This window comes from Wyeomyia smithii, chromosome 2 (genome assembly GCF_029784165.1).
Source record: "Wyeomyia smithii strain HCP4-BCI-WySm-NY-G18 chromosome 2, ASM2978416v1, whole genome shotgun sequence".
NCBI classification, from domain to species: domain Eukaryota; kingdom Metazoa; phylum Arthropoda; class Insecta; order Diptera; family Culicidae; genus Wyeomyia; species Wyeomyia smithii.
In genome coordinates, this window is record NC_073695.1 from 261,364,210 (window position 1) to 261,383,123 (window position 18,914).

Sequence of the window (18,914 nt, forward strand, 5' to 3'; positions counted from 1 at the left end):
ATCGACTTCCGGTAAGTTTGCGGCAAAGATGACTAGAACAAGATACCTGACTTCCAGTTTTTTTTTCGTACATTAGGCCCACGACACCTTTACAAATGCGCATAAAACCGGTTTTTAACCGGTTACGGAAATACCCATATTGGATGGTATTCAGTGATTTTCGACTGTTTTCCAGAAACCGGATGTCGCCATCTTAGATTTCAAAATGGTGACTGTGATCGATTTCTAGCTTCTGTGCATGATTCTGGTTCCCCATTGAAAATTTACGTAATTTATGGACGACCCCTCGAACTGATGACTGTGATCGATTTCTAGCTTCTGTGCATTATTCTGGTTCCGGAGGTACTCATATTGGATGGAAATTGACCATTTTCGGCTGTTTTCCAGAAACCAGAAGTTGCTGAAAACTAAATTTACATTTTTCGGCAAATGCAGCCATTTTTATTTTAAATTTGATAATTTCATCGTGTTCCTTGGGAAATTTCACATAAGAAACAACTAACATCCCGAGGTAATATGAGCCTATCTCAAGATAAAACATTTTTACGAAAAAAGTTGTAAACTTCATAATTATTACATTTTATAATTTATAGACGTAAACCACCCGGAAAATAGTGATAGGTGAATTTTGAAGAAAATAAACCAAGGAATCCAGAAAAAAATATTGTTTTTACCCGGAAGTGTTGCCATATAGATTATTTTTGTATTTTAAAATTAATTTGCATTTTTCGGCCAATGCAGCTAAATTAATTTTAAATTTGATGGTTTCATCGTGTTTCTCAGAAAATTTTACGTAAGAAGCACTTACCACCCCGGGATAATATGAGCCAATCTTGAGTTATAACATTTTTACGAAAAATTAATTACGAAATTCAGAACTATTTTCGTAAAAATGCTATATCTCGAGATTGGCTCATATTGCCACGGGATGATAATTGTTTCTTACGTAAAATTTTCCAAGAAATACGATGAAACCATCAAATTTAAAATTAAATGTGCTGCATTTGCCGAAAAATGCAAATTTAGTTTTGAAATACAAAATTTATCTATCTGGCAACACTTCTGGTCAAAAATAATATTTTTTCTGGATTCCTTGGTTTATTTTCTTTAAAATTCACCTATCACTATTTTCCGGGTATCTTACGTCTATAAATTGTAAAACAAAAAAAAATAATTACGAAGTATACAACTTTTTTCGTAAAAATGTTATATCTCGAGATTGGCTCATATTACCTCGGGATGATAGTTGTTTCTTATGTAAAATTTTCCAAGGAACACGATGAAATTATCAAATTTGAAATCAAAATGGCTGCATTTGCCGAAAAATGTGAATATAATTTTCAAATACAAAAAGAAATTATCTGGCGACACTTCCGGTCAAAACTTATATTTTTTCGGATTCCTTGGTTTATTTTCTTCAAAAATCATCTTTCAGAATTTTTCGGACATCTTACGCAATAAAAAATGCGTGACTTTGCAGTAAACAGGGGGGTCCTGCAGAGCGGGGGGTATTCCAATCGACACCAAATTGGGGATTTTTCCAAAGTGACAGTAGATGAATAATTCTCCCAACTTTGAGCAAAATCTGTGATGGTCGTGTCCAAGTTTGTGCTTTTTCGTGGTCACTTCATATGGAATGACCCATATGTTATTGCGTATGTTCAATAATTTTTCGTGCAATTTACCTTATGCAGCGTTTGTTTGAACAAATGATTTGCGTTCATTCGTTCATTGGGTGGTATTTGGTCATTTGCCGCTGTTTTTCTGAAACTGGAAGTCGCCATTTTGAATTTCAAAATGAAATGGCATTAGGAGACAATTTTTGGCCTCTGAGCGTCAATCTGGTTGAAGAATCACTCATATTGGGTGGTATTTGGTCATTTTCGGCTGTTTTCCAGACACTGGAAGTCGCTATATTACAATTCAAAATGTTGTCTGAGGTCGATTTGTGGATTCAGTGTGTCATAACAATTCCGGAAATACCCATATTGGGTGGTATTTGGTCATTTACCGCTGTTTTCCACAAACCGGAAGTCGCCATCTTAGATTTCGAAATGGTATTTGGAGATATGTCAGAAGAAGGAAGGGTGTCGAAACATTATGGACATGTTTGTTACACCTAAAAACATTCACTTGCCAAATTTGGTTTTATTTGCTTGATTGGTTCTCGAGCTGTGCGAAATTTGAGTTTCATTTGTATGGGACCCCTCCCTTATAGAAGAGGGAGTGGTGTCAAACCATTATGCACATATTTGTTACCTCTAAAAACATTCACATACCAAATTTGGTTGTGTTTGGTTGATTGGGTCTCGAGCTGTGCGAAATTCTGGTTTCATTTGTATGGGACCCCTCCCTTGTAGAAGAGAGAGGGGTGTCAAACCATTATGGATATATTTTTTACCCCTAAAAACATCCACCTACCAAATTTAATTCCATTTACTTGGTTAGTTCTCGAGATGTGCAGAAATTTGTGTTGCATTTGTATGAAACCTCTCCCTTCCAGAAGAGGGAAGGGTGTCGAGTCAACATGTATATATTTGCTTCTCCTAAAAACATCTACATTCCAAATTTGGTTCCATTTGCTTGGTTAGTTTTCGGGATGTGCCGGAATTTGTGCTTCATTTGTATGGGACCCCTCCCTTGCAGAATAGGGAGGGATCTCGAACTATCTTAGTCACCTTTCCCGGCCCCTGAAACCCTTACATAGAAAATTTCACGCCGATCAGCTCGGTAGTTTCCAAGCCTATATGAATCAGACAGACAGACAGAGCTGCATTTTTATACGTTTAGATTTGTTTCGTTTCAGAAAACAACAAAAGGTTTTGTATTTAGAACAAACGTTTTCGTGGAATAGACTAAAATATATGTTCAATGTGTATTTATTGGATGGATTACATAGGTCGGTGCTACGATACTCTATCCAATCGATTTCAAGTCTCTCGCTATGTTTTTTGGTGTAATAATAGCTTCAATGATTAAGCTCAGTATTTAGTGTACAGATGGCACTAACCGATACAAACTTTTTTCGTTCGCACTCTAAAACCTTGCAGTATTGTTTGACACACTTATCAATCAACATTTTCTTTTTGTAAAATTTGTTTTCTTTTATTTTAATGACAAGGTTACAGTCCGCTTGGAAAGCAGTTGGTCGTGCATGAGTTCGAATCTTTGTAGAATCAGACTGTTCGGTATCAGTGGGACTTTTACGCATGGGTTCATTCTCAGGTTCTCGCTCTCTCCATTCCCCTTTTTTTTCTTTTTTGTTCACACAACATTTAATTCGACACGGCACAATACAAATTAATGTTTTACGGAGCCAATTAAACATTCCCCTTATTTGACTCCTCACTCAATCTAAATTTCAAAACAAAGTACATTTCCCCATTATAATTGCCGATACTTGACAGAAGTAACTAACGAGGCTCGGTAAAGAAGAGTAATAGAGTCTACACGCTTATATGAATAAAGGGAAGGGTAATGGTATAAAAATCCGTTACTTACCACGGACAATACTAACAATACCCTTTTTTCTGTAACAATCGTTAGAGATGCAGAGGAAACTCGGTCTCTGGCAACAACGATCGTAACACTTTCTTCTTTCCTCCCCTAACCAACTGTAAGGGCGTAGCCTGTGCCGTTATCGAATAAAGTGGAGACTACTGAATTGTTATACATTAAAGATGATAAATCAATCCCAAATTAGTGCAACTTTCCTGGGTCAGATCCATCATGGAGGAGCAAATACCATAGAGCGGTCATTCATGTTCAAGCAATTTGTTTTTTTTTTTCGGGCTGTAAAAAGTTGTCGCTCGCTTTTTGTAGCTAGTTTTTCAATAAAAATTGACTATTTTTTAGACTTCAATGATAAATAAACATCTTTTAAAACTAACCAATCAGTATGTCTCATTTACATTATAGTGTGGACTTGTGAAATACAATGACGTATACGTGTCAGAAAGCATGATAAAGTTTTTCAAAATGTAAAAGAAAATTATTGAGGATCATGGAGTTTAATAAAGTGTGATGGAGTTTAATGGAGCACGGTGTAGAATGATAATAGATCTTGATGGGGCAATAAAATTTACTAAAAAAGAACTCGTCATTTTAATGGCAGAATTTTCATCTCGAAACTACCATTATTAAAACGTAACAAAAAAATTAATTGCAATTTCGGAAGTGCCGAAAATTCCTGAATTCCTAACATCTTCGAAAAACATTCCAGAGATGTTTCAAATTAAGTATTACTAAATAATTTGGGACAGAACGCTCTTCTTATTTTCCAGATCCAAATTCACATATTAACCCGGATCGCTTGAACGAGTCGCATGCTATTTAGATAACAAGCGTGTTAATTTCGTCGCCTAAATTCTCACGTCGTATTCCTACTGATCGCTACTGCTGGCTCAAATTGAAGCTTTTGCCGAACTTAAATGGAAACCTTCCATCTTGTAAAGCACAGGATTAAACACATGCGGAACATATAAAGAACACTCGCTCTCAACCTGTGCTAACGGATTTGTTTCGGAGTGTCGTCGCACAACCAATTTGCGCATATGTAGCACTTCCATTAGAGGTCTGGGGTGGATGCGAAAGTAAATCGTCGTCACCAGTTCCATGTCTAATTACTAAGGGACAATGGGATAAAGGACTTTTACAGCTCTTTATTATTCAGATTTACTAAAAGCGCTGGGATTGTTTTCGGTTCCTTTTTCGTTCTTTTCAGCGCCCAACACAACACATTCCACGAAACCATCACCAAAATGGCACTCAACGTTTATAACCTTTTAATGGCGAAAGCAACCCTACGATCACTCCCAATTCTCTGTCACCATAATCAGAAATTTCCCATATACCGAAGCATTCGATTAAGAGGTATAAAATCAGAAATTAATTCAATTTCCACCAGTTGCCACAGCAAAATTCCCCCCCGCTCTGGATCACCCGAGAGCTCCAACAAACCGAAGCAAATTGCCATCAGCACCAGCAACAAAACAAAAAAAAAACACAACATCACAAACTGAAAGAGGGACACGAAAATTCGGTATCTCTGCTTCGTCGATTATTCTAATTTATTTAAATTTTTTAATAATGTCTTCTTTTATGTCCAACTGAAACGGCTTCGGCTTGGCTCGGTCTGTCACAGCCGATTCGATTCCTTACATCTTCGGGTGATTCGAAGATTCGTCCGGTATAGAACTTCGATCAGTTGCTTCTAAAATTAGCCACACCCTAACACTAGCTGCATATGTTGTTCGAGCCGACACGGGGCCAACCGAGGACGCTGAGGAAAACATCTGATTCACTAATAAATTTTGAATTAAATTGTTTCGGGTTGAAAACTGTGCCTTTTAATGGTGTTATAAATGATGTGGGCTTCTTTCTCCTCGACAGCAGAATTCGGGCGGTGACGGTAGGCGCACTGGGGCCCGAGAGTGGGTCTCCTATTAAGAGATCACCGTAACCGATCTCTAATGGACGGATTATTTGGAGCGAGACAGTCACACATAATGGGAAGGGATGGAGAATGGTCCGGATTTTGGTACGGCCGATTACGGACCGTACGGGATGAGACAGGTTGTGAATGCTGTTTATTTTCTCTGAACCATAAACAGGCTGAAATGAGGGGGAAAACTGCCCGGCAAGGAGGTGTGATATATTGACATTAGCTTGGATACCGAGCTGTTGATTTGATTAAGCTTTTGTTTATGTTCGGCCATAAAACTCTAAAAACAAGACGACAAACCGTGTTTTCTTTGCCGCAGCGGTGCCTAATCTAGCCCGGGACCTTCGGAACGCACAATAGGCGGCTGCGCATCGCGTCGGCGGTAATGATTCGAAATGGAACTGATTCTGAACCATAACTCAAGCCATAGACAGCCGAAATGATTTTCAAATTTGTGGCGAACGGCTAGATGATAAGCCAAGGGGGAAGCTGGAAAGTTCTGTCCAAACCGGGCACGCCATTTATTATCATTAGTTCAGCGTGAGAGAAGAGTTCAACGGTCTTTAGTGTTAGATAAGTTTTGCCGCAAAGAATCTTTTCGTTTATTCAATCATAATTGTCAGAACAAAGCAATTTGAGGGGCTACATTGAATAAATGTTGTCTTGATGAGAAGAAATTCGTTCTAATGTCTGGATGTTAACAACCGTATCACAGTGTGGCAATATCCAATAAGTATTGATGAAAAAACCATTTACTCATACGTATTCCACGACTCAAACCGCTTATCTTATCACATCGACGAAGAGCACATTTTTGCAATTCAATCATCACTATTTCAGTCCAAAAACTCCTGTCGGTAGGCAAACATGGAAAGTTATTCAAGGGGGTAAAATCTATTAAAAGTACCCCACGGTGAAAAACACGGCGTTTACAAAAGTTATATAATACAAAGAGAGTAGTCAAAAGACTTTAGGAGTAGATCCTGTGATAACATCTTGGTCCACATTTAAGAAAAGTAATCGGCAGCGAACTGTGGTTTATTAGCGCAAGAGATTGCGATTATCGACACCCAAACGAAGATACATTCTTTTTAAATTCAGAACCGCTTATCTACGATCTGATTACCACGAAAATAACTCAAAAATAAAGAAACAAAATATTTTCACGGTGAAAGCAAAATGTAAAAAAAAATCGAACAAATATATAGTCAGAAAGACACAAATTAAAAAACACGATTCACAAACCATGCAGGAAAATCGTGTAAAAATATCAACTCGGTGACATCAGCCTTGTTTCCTGAAGCCGCCGCACAGTAGTCCAATAAGGCAAAAAATAAAACTTAATTCCATAGCGCCCTTCACCCTCATCCTATCTCAATAGTGTCCTCGAAACTGTTTGTATGAATGACCTACATAGTCGCAAATTATCAATAATTATGAAGAGTTTGCTATACTAAAAATAAAAAAAAACTAACTTTGTGTTAAAAGATAGAGGAATGATTTATTCAGAGTTGTAGAAAATTCAAAAATATGATATTTTGTTGAAAAAATGAAAATTTTATCTTCATTCGGTACAAAGTAATAGAGTATATACATTATAGTAAGTAATAGAGTATATACTAGAGTGGCCGCATTTTATATGGCCGTTTTTGAAACTATCGATCTTAATGAGCGCCGGGCTGATAAAGTTTCCTTTTGACCTCCACAATAAGCCACGAAAATTTGAAGTTGATCGGAGTTTATTTAATGGACCCACAAAGCGCTCAAAGTTTGGAAATCGATTTATATGGAAAATTGGACGGTTTTTCTCATTTTCAAACATATATTTCTAGAAAGCGAATTCAAATACACTCATATTTCTATAAAATAGTTATGTTATTATCCTAATCTAAGTACAAGGAGGTCTATGAATTTTTGTGTTCATTGACAAGTGCTGATTTTGAATGAGAAGGATATTTTTTTCGGTAAGACTCAAGAACTTACAATATGAACTGGAGTTCATCTTCATTATGCGTTAAAACACGGTTATAATCTTTTATAAATTTAACACCACGCTCTGCGGCGTCGTTTACAACAAGTAATTTTTGACAGAAGTCCGACGCAATCTGGTATTCTTCAATATTTTTCCATTCGGCTGGATCACGATCGAAAAAATCAGTATTGAGTTCAAAACTCGAAAAAAAAGCTTTTGTTTTATATGAAACAAAATGGGATAAATCACATTCCAGTAACTGTTCAGGATTTGGATGCTTGCGATATTCTACAAAAGCTACTAAAGGATCCTTCAATTTCAGTTGCTTAATCATTTTTCGTTTGATTTCGAGCGGGACGTCTGGATCTAAGAAAGCCAATCCAACTAATTCTGGGCTTAAATACCACAAGTGATTCCTCATCTTTTCAATTATAGCGTTTGAAACGACTTCATCAAATTCGACGTATGCGAATGAATCACGTAGAAAATTCATATCATGATTTAATTGCATTCGTGCATCCGAACCAAACCCTAATGTAAAGTTTGACTACAAAAATTGAAATGTCTCGAATGCAATTTAGCTCTTTCGTGGTCAATTCAAATTGAGATCGAAACAAATACATTTTCAGGCAATAGATGTTTTTTGACATGAATCTCGCGTGTGACGTAGCACCACATGAGTGAAATGGAGCCGCTTTACCACCAAGAAATGTGAATACCAACTCCAAAAGTTCTTTATAATCGCCACGAATTTGATTGCGTTTGAGCTGGTTTTGACAAAACTGCTTGATTTGATCGATATCTTCATAGGACATTTTTGAGCGAACTATTGGATCATTGAGGCTGTCAATAAATTGGTTTTGCTCGATTCCAGGCCAAGCTTTCGCAAAACGGTTGAATATCAGGGTTTCGGGACCGCTGCTTTTGCCATATTTCTTCTCGAAAACACTTTTGCATACAATTTCATATATATGATGACGACAAGCAGAGTGAGTCAGTTTCCGACCGAGCAAATTACTCAAAAGAACACAAGCACCTTTGTTCAAGCTAGTGTTTGTGGAAGTGGTATCGAAGCTTGCTGCTACAATCTTGTCAGAAATATTCCAATCCACAAGTTTTTTATAAACAGCTTCGGCGATATTTTTGCCGGTACCCGAATCAATTTTAGGTGCTCCCAAAAACTTTGCTGTCCCGTCGTAACTCACAAGAACTGCTATTCGTTCAACGTGAGATCTACCGACCAAATCGGTTAAAATTTTACCGTCCCAATGAACCACCAAACGATCGCTAGTGCTGATCTATTTTACACGAAAAAAAACAATAAAAATAAAATAAAATCTATCAAACAGGTTAATCAAAATTCATGAATATTACGTTGTAAATGAAGTCGGATTTTGCTTCAACAATTCGATTGTGACGGTTCTCTTCACGCTTTCGTTGCAATGATGTTCGATTCAGAGTATAATCACGGAATGGTAACTTCAACCCCTCCAACGCTGCCATCAAAATATGCATCGCATCTCTGTCCGATACCTGATATCAAAACAAAAGAAGTATGAAAACGAATCAACGAGTCACTATTTCATTTGTTTCACCTTTGCTTTATCAAGTGCAGAACATAAACGTGGTGTTATCCATTGTTGTTTTCTAGTAAAACGCCTTTCCTGTGATATAGGCGAATCAATTTCACCGTCGTATATTTCAGGAGCATCAGAAACACTTCCCGTGTCTTCATTTGCGTTATGATCTGAATACGATATAAAAAATATGGTATTTTTTCCATTCAGATTACATCACCTACCAATTTTTCGACGTGTTGATGTTTTTTCATTCTTCAACCGATCATCTTACTTCTTTTGTCGCGCTTCTTCTTTCCTTCTGCTCAATTCTGATCTTTTTTCCCTAGCGGTTAATACAGCGTCAACTCCCAGCATTGATCCAGGTCGCCCTTTCTGTCGCTGTTTTTCAAGAAAATCACGATCTTCTTTATTGTGCATGATGGTCAACGCATCGGCTCTCGCAATATCAAAAAGATCGTCTAGATCGTTTATAAACGCATCATATGTTTGCTTCAAAGTTGCTCCCATTTTATCCACACTCTTTTTTGTTATACTCTGCCATGTTTGGTACAACTTTTTAAGTTTATCAGCACATTTATGGAGATCACGATATGGTATGCGGGCTTGCTTCCAAAAAATAATCGTGGCTTCAATTGTTAGCGCTGCACTATCTTGCGTGGTTAGTTTGACAAATCGCATATTGTAGAAAAACACTCCCAACACTTGCCTATTCGATGGAAGTTTTGTAGTTTTGTCCAATTAAGATGATTGCTCGTTGTTTTTCATCAGCTCTACGTGTTTTCACCAACAAACCAGTTGGATTCATTGTTTCAGCCATTTGTCGTTGAAATAATGTTTGGTTTTCACAAATTACAATTAACAATACTCGTTTGTCACCCTGAATCACTTGATTATCAAAATAAATGACAAATTTGCCTTCGCGGCGGAGCTACACTTCACATGCTTTAAACACCGTTCTGAATTTTAAAGGTTGTATTACGCACACAATGACAATCGTTCAGTTAAAAATGATCAACTCTGCCTGTGTTGCCAGTTAATTGAAGATTGCATATAAGGGATCATTTGTATATTACGTAAGCGTATTGCGGAGCGGAGAGGATATCAGCGAAGTCTTACATTGCGTGAGACCACCATGCAAAATTGCGTTACGCGGGGTGTGGGACATTGAGAATGGCTAACTTGTGTGTTACGTAATATATAGACGTTCCCTAATGATATCTTTAAGTATTTATAAAGTATTTTGATGCACAATATACAATTATTTTGAGAAACAATAGCAAATAACTGCAAAAAATTAAAAAAACAGCAATTTTCATAGGAATTTATCGTTTTTTATCTATAAGCGTTTTGTGGGTCCATCTAACGAACTCGGATAACCTTCAAATTTTCATGGCTTGTTATTGGAATAAAAAGGAAACTTTTTCCGCCCGGCGCTCATCGAAATCGCATGATGTTGCAAAAATGGCCACTCTAGTATTTACATTATACATTGTCATTTTTAAATTTCGATATTTTTTTATTTGTGCATCGTCCAATTTCACATTTTATACTTCAAATACAACAGCAATATTTTGGGACCCAAAGAGTGAATATACCTTTATTGGATTGGATTTGGCAATTTAGGGTTGTTTGGAGTTGATTCCCGGCCTTTAAGCATTATCCTGGTTCCTGGAAAACTTACATTGGGTAATGAAACTGGAAGCTACTATCCAAAATTTTAAAATGGCGTCTGAAGTTGATTTTCGGCCTGTTGAGGCACGTATGAAATTTGTTGTTTGTACGTTTGAGAGACAGCCCGTAGTTATGTTCAAATAAGTTGTGTAATTTTTGAGTTAATAGACTTTCGTTGTTTTCAGAATTTAATACATAACGGTTGGAATAAAAGTCCGATTATCATCGAATGAAATGGCAACCAAACCTCTCATTTGACACTAAGATTGTTGAAAATAGTGCAGCCATTTTTGGGAAAACGAATGATTTTGAAAAGTCATTGGAACATGTTTCTTTTCACAGCTTTTGAATCACATGCCTTATCATTAAAAAATTCTTAAATTAACCCTTACCTAGCCCGTTAATTTGATACCAGTATTTTTAAATCGGTTGTGTAGTTTTTGTGAGATAGATAAGTTTCGTTATTTTCACATTTTGATGCATTACAGACAAAGTTACAGTCCGGTTACAATGAAATTCAATAGGATGTTGTGAGGCAGCTAGACCTTTTGTTTGACACTAATTTTGGGAGAATCTTTTCAGCAATCTCTGAGAAAAGTGAGTGAGTGAGTGAGATCTCTCTTTTCTATAGGCTTTCTATCTCGATTAGTGAACCTATAGATATGAGAAATGACAAGACACTCACCGTTAAGGCAACTGTCAACACCAAAACGGATAACGGCAATGCAAAATTATACAGATCGCCCGTTTTGATGTTGACAGTTGCCTTAACGGTGAGTGTCTCGGCGTCTCTCTGGTGTAGAAAGCCTTTAGAAAAGAGAGACGCCATGACACTCACTTCCATTAAGCTCACACCAAAACGGCTGGAAGGCCTTTAAAGTTTCGAAAGTTTTGACGCAAAGTATTGCAATCAAGTTGCGATGAAAAAAGGGACTTGCTAGTTTACGGAACAACTTGTATTCAAGTACAATTTAAAAAAAGAATTGTTAATGTTTTTCGAATCCCAGCTCTCGAGGTACGATGCTGGCCTAACAAGTCATTCATCGTAGGTTCGAGTCTTGACTCGGGAGAGACTGTTAGTGTTAATAAGATCGTAGCGCTAGCCCCGCAATTGTCCTGTACACTTAACGGTTGGCTGCGAAGTCTGTGTATAGTAAATAGAAGGTCAAGTTCCGAACCGGAATGTGACTCTAACACATATCAAATTTAAACATGTTTGATATACGCTTTACTGTCATACAATTTCATTCCTGTTACGTGAGATGTGTTTGGGTCCCTAAACATATAATATTGAAAAAGTCACGCAAAATAACATCGCGAAGCTTATTTTGGCGGGGTAACCCGCCGTTTTGGTGTGACAGTTACCATAACGGTGAGTTCTACGTCTTCTCTCTATCCTATAGGCTGACTACTCTGGTGTATAGGCTGACTACTCTCGATAGTGTTTTTTTTTTGCACCACACACTCTGATCGATTGAGTTTAAATGCGTGCAATGCATGCAGTGCACGATGTATTCAATGATGCAGGCGATGATGTGAAGTGATGAGTTTTGTTTTAAGGTCGAGTTATGCTTTCAAAGGACAATGCAACGAACTGTTGCAGCAGACGCGGCGCGAATTTCATCGCAATTCAATTTTTAGGCAATTGTTGTTATGCAGGATTCAAATCTAACTCAAGTGTACTGCACTGTTAGTAGGGTTTACGTGCAAACCGAAAATAAATGCGCAAGCATGTTTTAAAACTCACTAGAATACAAATGCAAAGTCACACTGCCTACTCTGCAAATCGGTTGTGTAGTTTCTGAGATTACGATGTTTCGATATTTTTACATTTTGATACATAACCTCTATTCCAAACATCCGATTACAATGACCTTCCATTTGCGATTAATTTCATGAAAATCGGTAGAACCATCTCCGAGAAAATCGAGTGTGGATAAAAATCTGCACATACACATACACACACATACACACACACATATATATATACGGAAATAGCTCAGCTAGTCAAACTGAGTCGAGTGATTCGGCCCTTTTTAGTACTGTTATATCTTCGGTTTTGCAAATGATTGCTATACCTTTTTAGAAGAAAGGCAAAAATATTAAAATATCAAAATATAAATATAATAAAAAAAAGTATCACAAAAATAGATAATTATAAGAAAACATTAAAAAATTCTTAATCGAGTAAAAATTAATAAAATTGATTAAAAAAAATCAAAGTTTAATAAAACTACATACACAAACTTCGAAAAATTAAAATAAAACTAGTTTACGCCTAGGGTTGAAAGTAAAAGTAACTCTGACTAAAATTTTTCTTTACGTTTGACTACATAAATAACTACACGACATAGAGAAATTTGATTTCTGACTTTCCTTATAAATTTATTTGAATGATCTTGTATTCAAATATGAAATTCCATAACGCAGTTGCTCTTCTTAATAATTTTCCCTTCGTTTCTGTGGTGCATTCGTGCATTATTCAATATGTCAAAAGAAATAATTATCGGTTTCCGTTAGACTCTACTAGAAATTTGGGAAATAAATATTGAAATTCAGTCCGCGTTCGCGTGGTTCACCAGTCCACATAAGCACTGAGGATGACTGTATGTCACAGTCGAAATATATATTTGCGCGGACTGAATTTCAATATTCATTTCTAAAATTTCTAGTAGAGTCTAACGGAAACCGATAATTATTTCTTTTGATTTCTTAAGTCACTCTCCTAAGACGCTCGGTATAGATTTTCCAAATTTGATTCAATGTGTGTTTTAAAAACGGAATGTTATACAGAAGTGGGGATGTCACGGTTATCCGCATCCGCATCCGCAAATGCGGAACATCCGCATAAAAATTAGCATCCGCATTCGCATCCGAATCCGCATCATAGTATGCGGATATTGAAAAAAATGATCGCTTCATACAATTTTGTAGAAAAACTTTCCTTGGTGTATTTACTGCTCGCTTAAATAACTTTTGCACTGGGGAGGGACATGGTTATGTGGAATAAGCAAAACAAAATATGAGGGATGCTACGGATATCCGCATTCACATCCGCGAACGCGGAACATCCGCATGAAAATTGACATCCGCATCTACATCTGCATCCGTAATCACATTTCCGCATCCGCATCTGCAGATGTCTGAAAAATCACAATCGTAACATTTCTGCACAGAAGCCAGAATTCAACCTCGAACACCATTCTAAATCCAGATAATTTTTTTTGGCTAGTACAATACCAAGTTTGAATTATGTCGAGGCCACGTATTTTGATCGTTCAATTTCGTTTCTGTGCATACCATTTAAACCACGTATCATTATGTTATGAAATTTGTTACTTGTAAGTTTGAGGTGCAGCCAGTAGCTATGTTCAAATAAGTTGTGTAATCTTTGAGATAACAGACCTTTGTTGTTTCTTCAATTTAATACACAACCGTTGAAATATAATTCCGATAATAATCAAATGAAATGGGTATCTATAAGACAACCAAGCCTTTCATCTAACAGCAAGATTGTTGAAATTAGTTTTAGCCATTTTTGGGAAAACGAGTGAATTTGAAAAGTCATCGGACCACGTTCATTTACAGTCTGATTACAAGTCTGATTACAACCAAATTCAATAGGGTGTTATGGTGCAGCTATACCTTAATACCTACTGCGAAAATGCTTCTCCAAACTTAGTTCCAACCGCTGTGTTCAGAAAGAAAGCGTATAATTAGCATTCCCTCATTTACGCATTCAACAACAATCAACTGTTTAACTTTCAAAAACCCAATCGTAGAGAGAACTTTAAAACCGTTGAAAAACTAATTAAACGGATGAAAAATGCCTAGACTATTGCGTTTTTAAATTTTAATTTTACACCGGTAAGTACAAAAATAACTCAAAACGGATTAGATTCGTGCTCAAGTTCTTCGCAGGATCACGAACGCCACTTTTGGTTTAAAATGGTAGATAACACACAATTTTAAAAATCGTTTTCCTAACAAAATTGAATCATCAATTTTGAAATGTTTTAATTGTTTGTCTCCGTGTGAGGAAGACCGATAATCATCGTGTTCCACGAACTGTCAACGCTATAAATAGATCTGACAAACACCTTAATCTTAACACACCGATTGGCGACCAATAGCACGCATCAATTTTTATTAGCAAATTTAATGCCCATTTTTTATATATCCAGCACAGTGGAAGTAAACGATTTCACAACTCGTGTAAGGAGAAACAACCACCGGTAAATTCAAGTGAGAAGACACGCACTAAGCCTAAATATCAAGCTTTGAATTGAGCCGTTGCGGGACAGAGTGGTCTAAAGACCATTTCTTCGAAAATGAGTTTTTTGCATATACCGCATCTACTCATGAAGCTGAAGTTGGGAAATGAAGAAAATTTCGAAAAATCGAACTTTAAAGCTCATTTATTACTTTACTTTACTTTACTTTAAAGGCGACAGACCGATTATCGATCCAATGCCGAATCCAGAATACGTCGCCATGTCCCTCGGTCTTGGGCTGCTATCCTCCAATCGCCCCTAACGCCTATTTCGCGTGCATCCTCGTCGACAGCACACATCCAACGAGTGCGGGGTCTACCTCGAAGTCGTCGACCTCTATCGGGATTCCTGCTAAATATAGCCTTCGCTTGACGCTCATCCGGCATTCTCGCTACATGCCCAGCCCACTGAAGCCTGCCGTGTTTTATCCGCTTGACTATATCCGCCGATTTGTATGCCTGGTACACTTCATGGTTCATGCGTCTGCGCCAAACACCATTTTCTAGTTTGCCGCCAAGGGTTGAACGCAAAATCATACACCTAAAAACACCAAGAGCTCGCCGATCAGCCTCTTTCAGCGTCCATGATTCATGGCCGTAGAGGGCCACCGGAAGAATCAGTGTTTTATAGAGTGCAAGTTTAGTTCGAATTTGCAGACTGCGGGACCTTAGCTGGTTACGTAATCCGTAAAAGGCCCTGTTTGCGGCTGCTATCCGCCTCTTTATCTCACGGCTAACCTCGTTGTCACATGTCACTAATGTGCCCAGGTAAATAAATTCGTCGACTACTTCAACTGTTTTCCCATCCGCCACCGCAGCACCAACCTCCGACGGACTACCACGCACTCTGCCAGCCACCATGTATTTTGTTTTGGCAGAGTTTATGACAAGCCCTAATCTCGCAGCTTCTCTCCTGAGAGGTCCGAAGGCCTCTTCCACAGCTCTACGGTTGATTCCAATGATGTCGATATCGTCCGCAAAACCGAGAAGCATGTGCGACTTCGTAATGATGGTGCCGCCTCTCTGCACACCAGCCCTCCGTATAGCACCTTCCAATGCGATGTTGAACAATAAGTTCGACAGCCCGTCACCCTGCTTCAAACCATCTAATGTCACGAACGAGTCCGATATCTCACCAGCTATCCTGACGCTTGATGTAGAACCTTCAAGGGTGGCACGTATCAGCCTAATCAGCTTTGTTGGGAAGCCATGTTCCATCATAATCTGCCATAACTCATTCCTCTTGACTGAATCGTACGCTGCCCAGAAGTCTATGAACAGATGGTGCGTCTGCAAGTTGTATTCTCGAAATTTATCGAGGATTTGTCGCAAGGTAAACATTTGGTCCGTCGTGGAGCGTCCCCCTCGAAAACCGCATTGGTACTCGCCAACAAAGGTCTCCTGCAACGGCCTCAGTCTGTGGAACAGGATGCGGGAGAGAATTTTGTACACGGTATTGAGAAGTGTTATGCCCCGATAATTGCTACAGTCCAGGCGATTGCCTTTTTTGTAGATCGGGCATATGAGACCCTCTAACCAGTCCGAGGGCAATTCTTCATCAGACCACACTCTCAGCATGATCCGATGGCACGATACAGCTGTTCGCTCCCGACTTTGAAGAGTTCGGTGGGAATGCCGTCCTTCCCAGCTGCCTTGCAGTTTCTCAGCTCTTTCACTGCTTTTTTCACCTCGTCCATGGATGGTGGATCCACAGCTTGACCATCATTCTCAATAGTCATCCTGCTCCTTTCGACTCCACTGTTTCCCTCACTGTTCAACAGCACACTGAAGTGTTCCTTCCAACGCCTGGCCTCCTCTGTTTTATCGATTATCAGGTTCCCCTCCCTATCGTTGCACATGACAGGGGCTGACACGTTTCGATTCCCGATTCCGTTGACCTTCTTGTAGAAGCTCCTCGCATCGTGCCTGGAGAAGCAACCTTCCGCCTCCGCAAGAATACGCTCCCAATGCTGTCGTTTCTTCCGGCGGTGGAGTCACTCACAGTCACAGTCACAGTCAAATCACTGATTGGACGCAGCTGCCGCAGTTGTACCCAACACTTCTCGCGCTGTAGTGCTGATCGAACTGTGGATGTGCCTCCACTGTTCATTCAGGTTCCCTTCAGCTCTTTCCTCAATCCGTTCATCAACTTTCTGCGAGTACTCTGCAGCTAATCCTGCAGTTCATAGCCGCTGGATGTTCAACTGCATCCTCCTCGTTGCCTTGGATTTCAGCACGTTGGACAGCCTGGCGCGGATTTTGGTTCCTACGAGATAGTGATCCGAGTCAACGTTCAGTCTTCTGAACGACCTCACGTCTGTAACGTCTGAAAAGTGCCGTCCATCAATCAGAACGTGGTCAATTTGAGAGCAAAGCTCTCCATTCGGGTGCATCCAGGTGTGCTTACGTATGTTCCATCGTGCAAAATAGGTGCTACAGAAAGCCATCCCCCTAGCTGCAGCGAAATTTACAAGCCTCAGGCCATTGTCGTTCGTAGTAGAGTGGAAGCTTTCCCTACCAGTTACGGGGCGGAAGAAGTCTTCCTGCCCGACCTGTGCATTTGCATCTCCGATGACAATCTTTATATCGTGTCCTAGGCACTCATTGTATGTCTTTTCCAGGAGCTCATAGAACTCCTCCTTTTCATCATCGGGTTTCTCGTTGGTCGGTGCGTACACATTTAATAGGCTGTAGTTGAAGAATTTGCCCTTAATTCTCAACACGCATATACAGTCACTGATCGGCCTCCATCTAATGACACGCTTCATCTGTTTTCCAATTAGCACGAAACCGACTCCTCTTTCTGCTTTCACGCCGCCACTATAGTAGATGTGGTACTTAAATGAAGTGTCCGCAATAGGATCTACTGCTCGGAATTCGCGTTCTCCCGATTTTGGCCACCGCACCTCTTGGATAGCTGCAACCTCCACATTCACCTTCCGCAGCTCTCTAGCCAGGATACTTGCGCGTGCCGGTTCGAGTAGAGTCCTTACATTCCAAGTACCGAGTTTCCAATAATCGTTGTCCTTTTTCGTTCGCCTAGGTCCATGCCGATTATTCCGTTCCGTATTTATATCTGGATTGTTCGTAGTATTTAATATTCAGTATGCTGCCTTACAAGGGCTGCGATACCTAGTCTCGCGATGGGGCTGCCGTCTTTGAAATAGCTGGCGAGACACCGCGTTTCATGATTCAGCCGCCCGCTCCGGATCAGACGCTGTTGTACGCCGCCCCTAACATGGGGAAACAGCCGCGTATAAAGCTCATTTATACTGTGTTGAAATTTAATCCGAAACAGAATGGTCATTCTGTTTCAGTACAGAGTGGTCTATGTACACAAATCGGTGTAATATTATCATGTAACACGTAACATGTAGCATATTACATGTGATTAGTAACATATCACTTGTTCTGTCCATGTCACACGTGACATGTAACATGCTACACGTGATGTAACACGAAAAATGTAACATGTCAAATATTATGTAATATGTAACATGTTGTGTTACATGTAATGTTACACGTGACATCTAACATGTGACATGCTATACGTATCATATTACATGTGGCACTAGCCATTTTATACGAGTTATCGTAATTTTCTTTGTCATTTACCAGGTTTGTGTACATAGACCATTCTCTTCCGCAACGATTCAAGGATTCCAGTGAATATATATATGAAGTCAGAGTGGTCTATGTACACTGGTGAGATAAAATCACTTATTTCGCAAAGAAACTGTTAATTTTATGTATTCCCATGTTAAACCACTTCATAACCTTTATGTCAGATCATTTTGTTTGAAAGAATCCGTTGAACAGAAATTTGTTCAGAGATTTTTAGAAAATTGCTTCTCCTGAAAAAATTACTCGATGACACATAGACCTATCTGTTCCACAACGGCTCACTTGTTGAAGCTTTTCTTATATAAAAAACCTAAATTAATCCACCTAGCGGTCAGACCCAGCCTTTCTCAT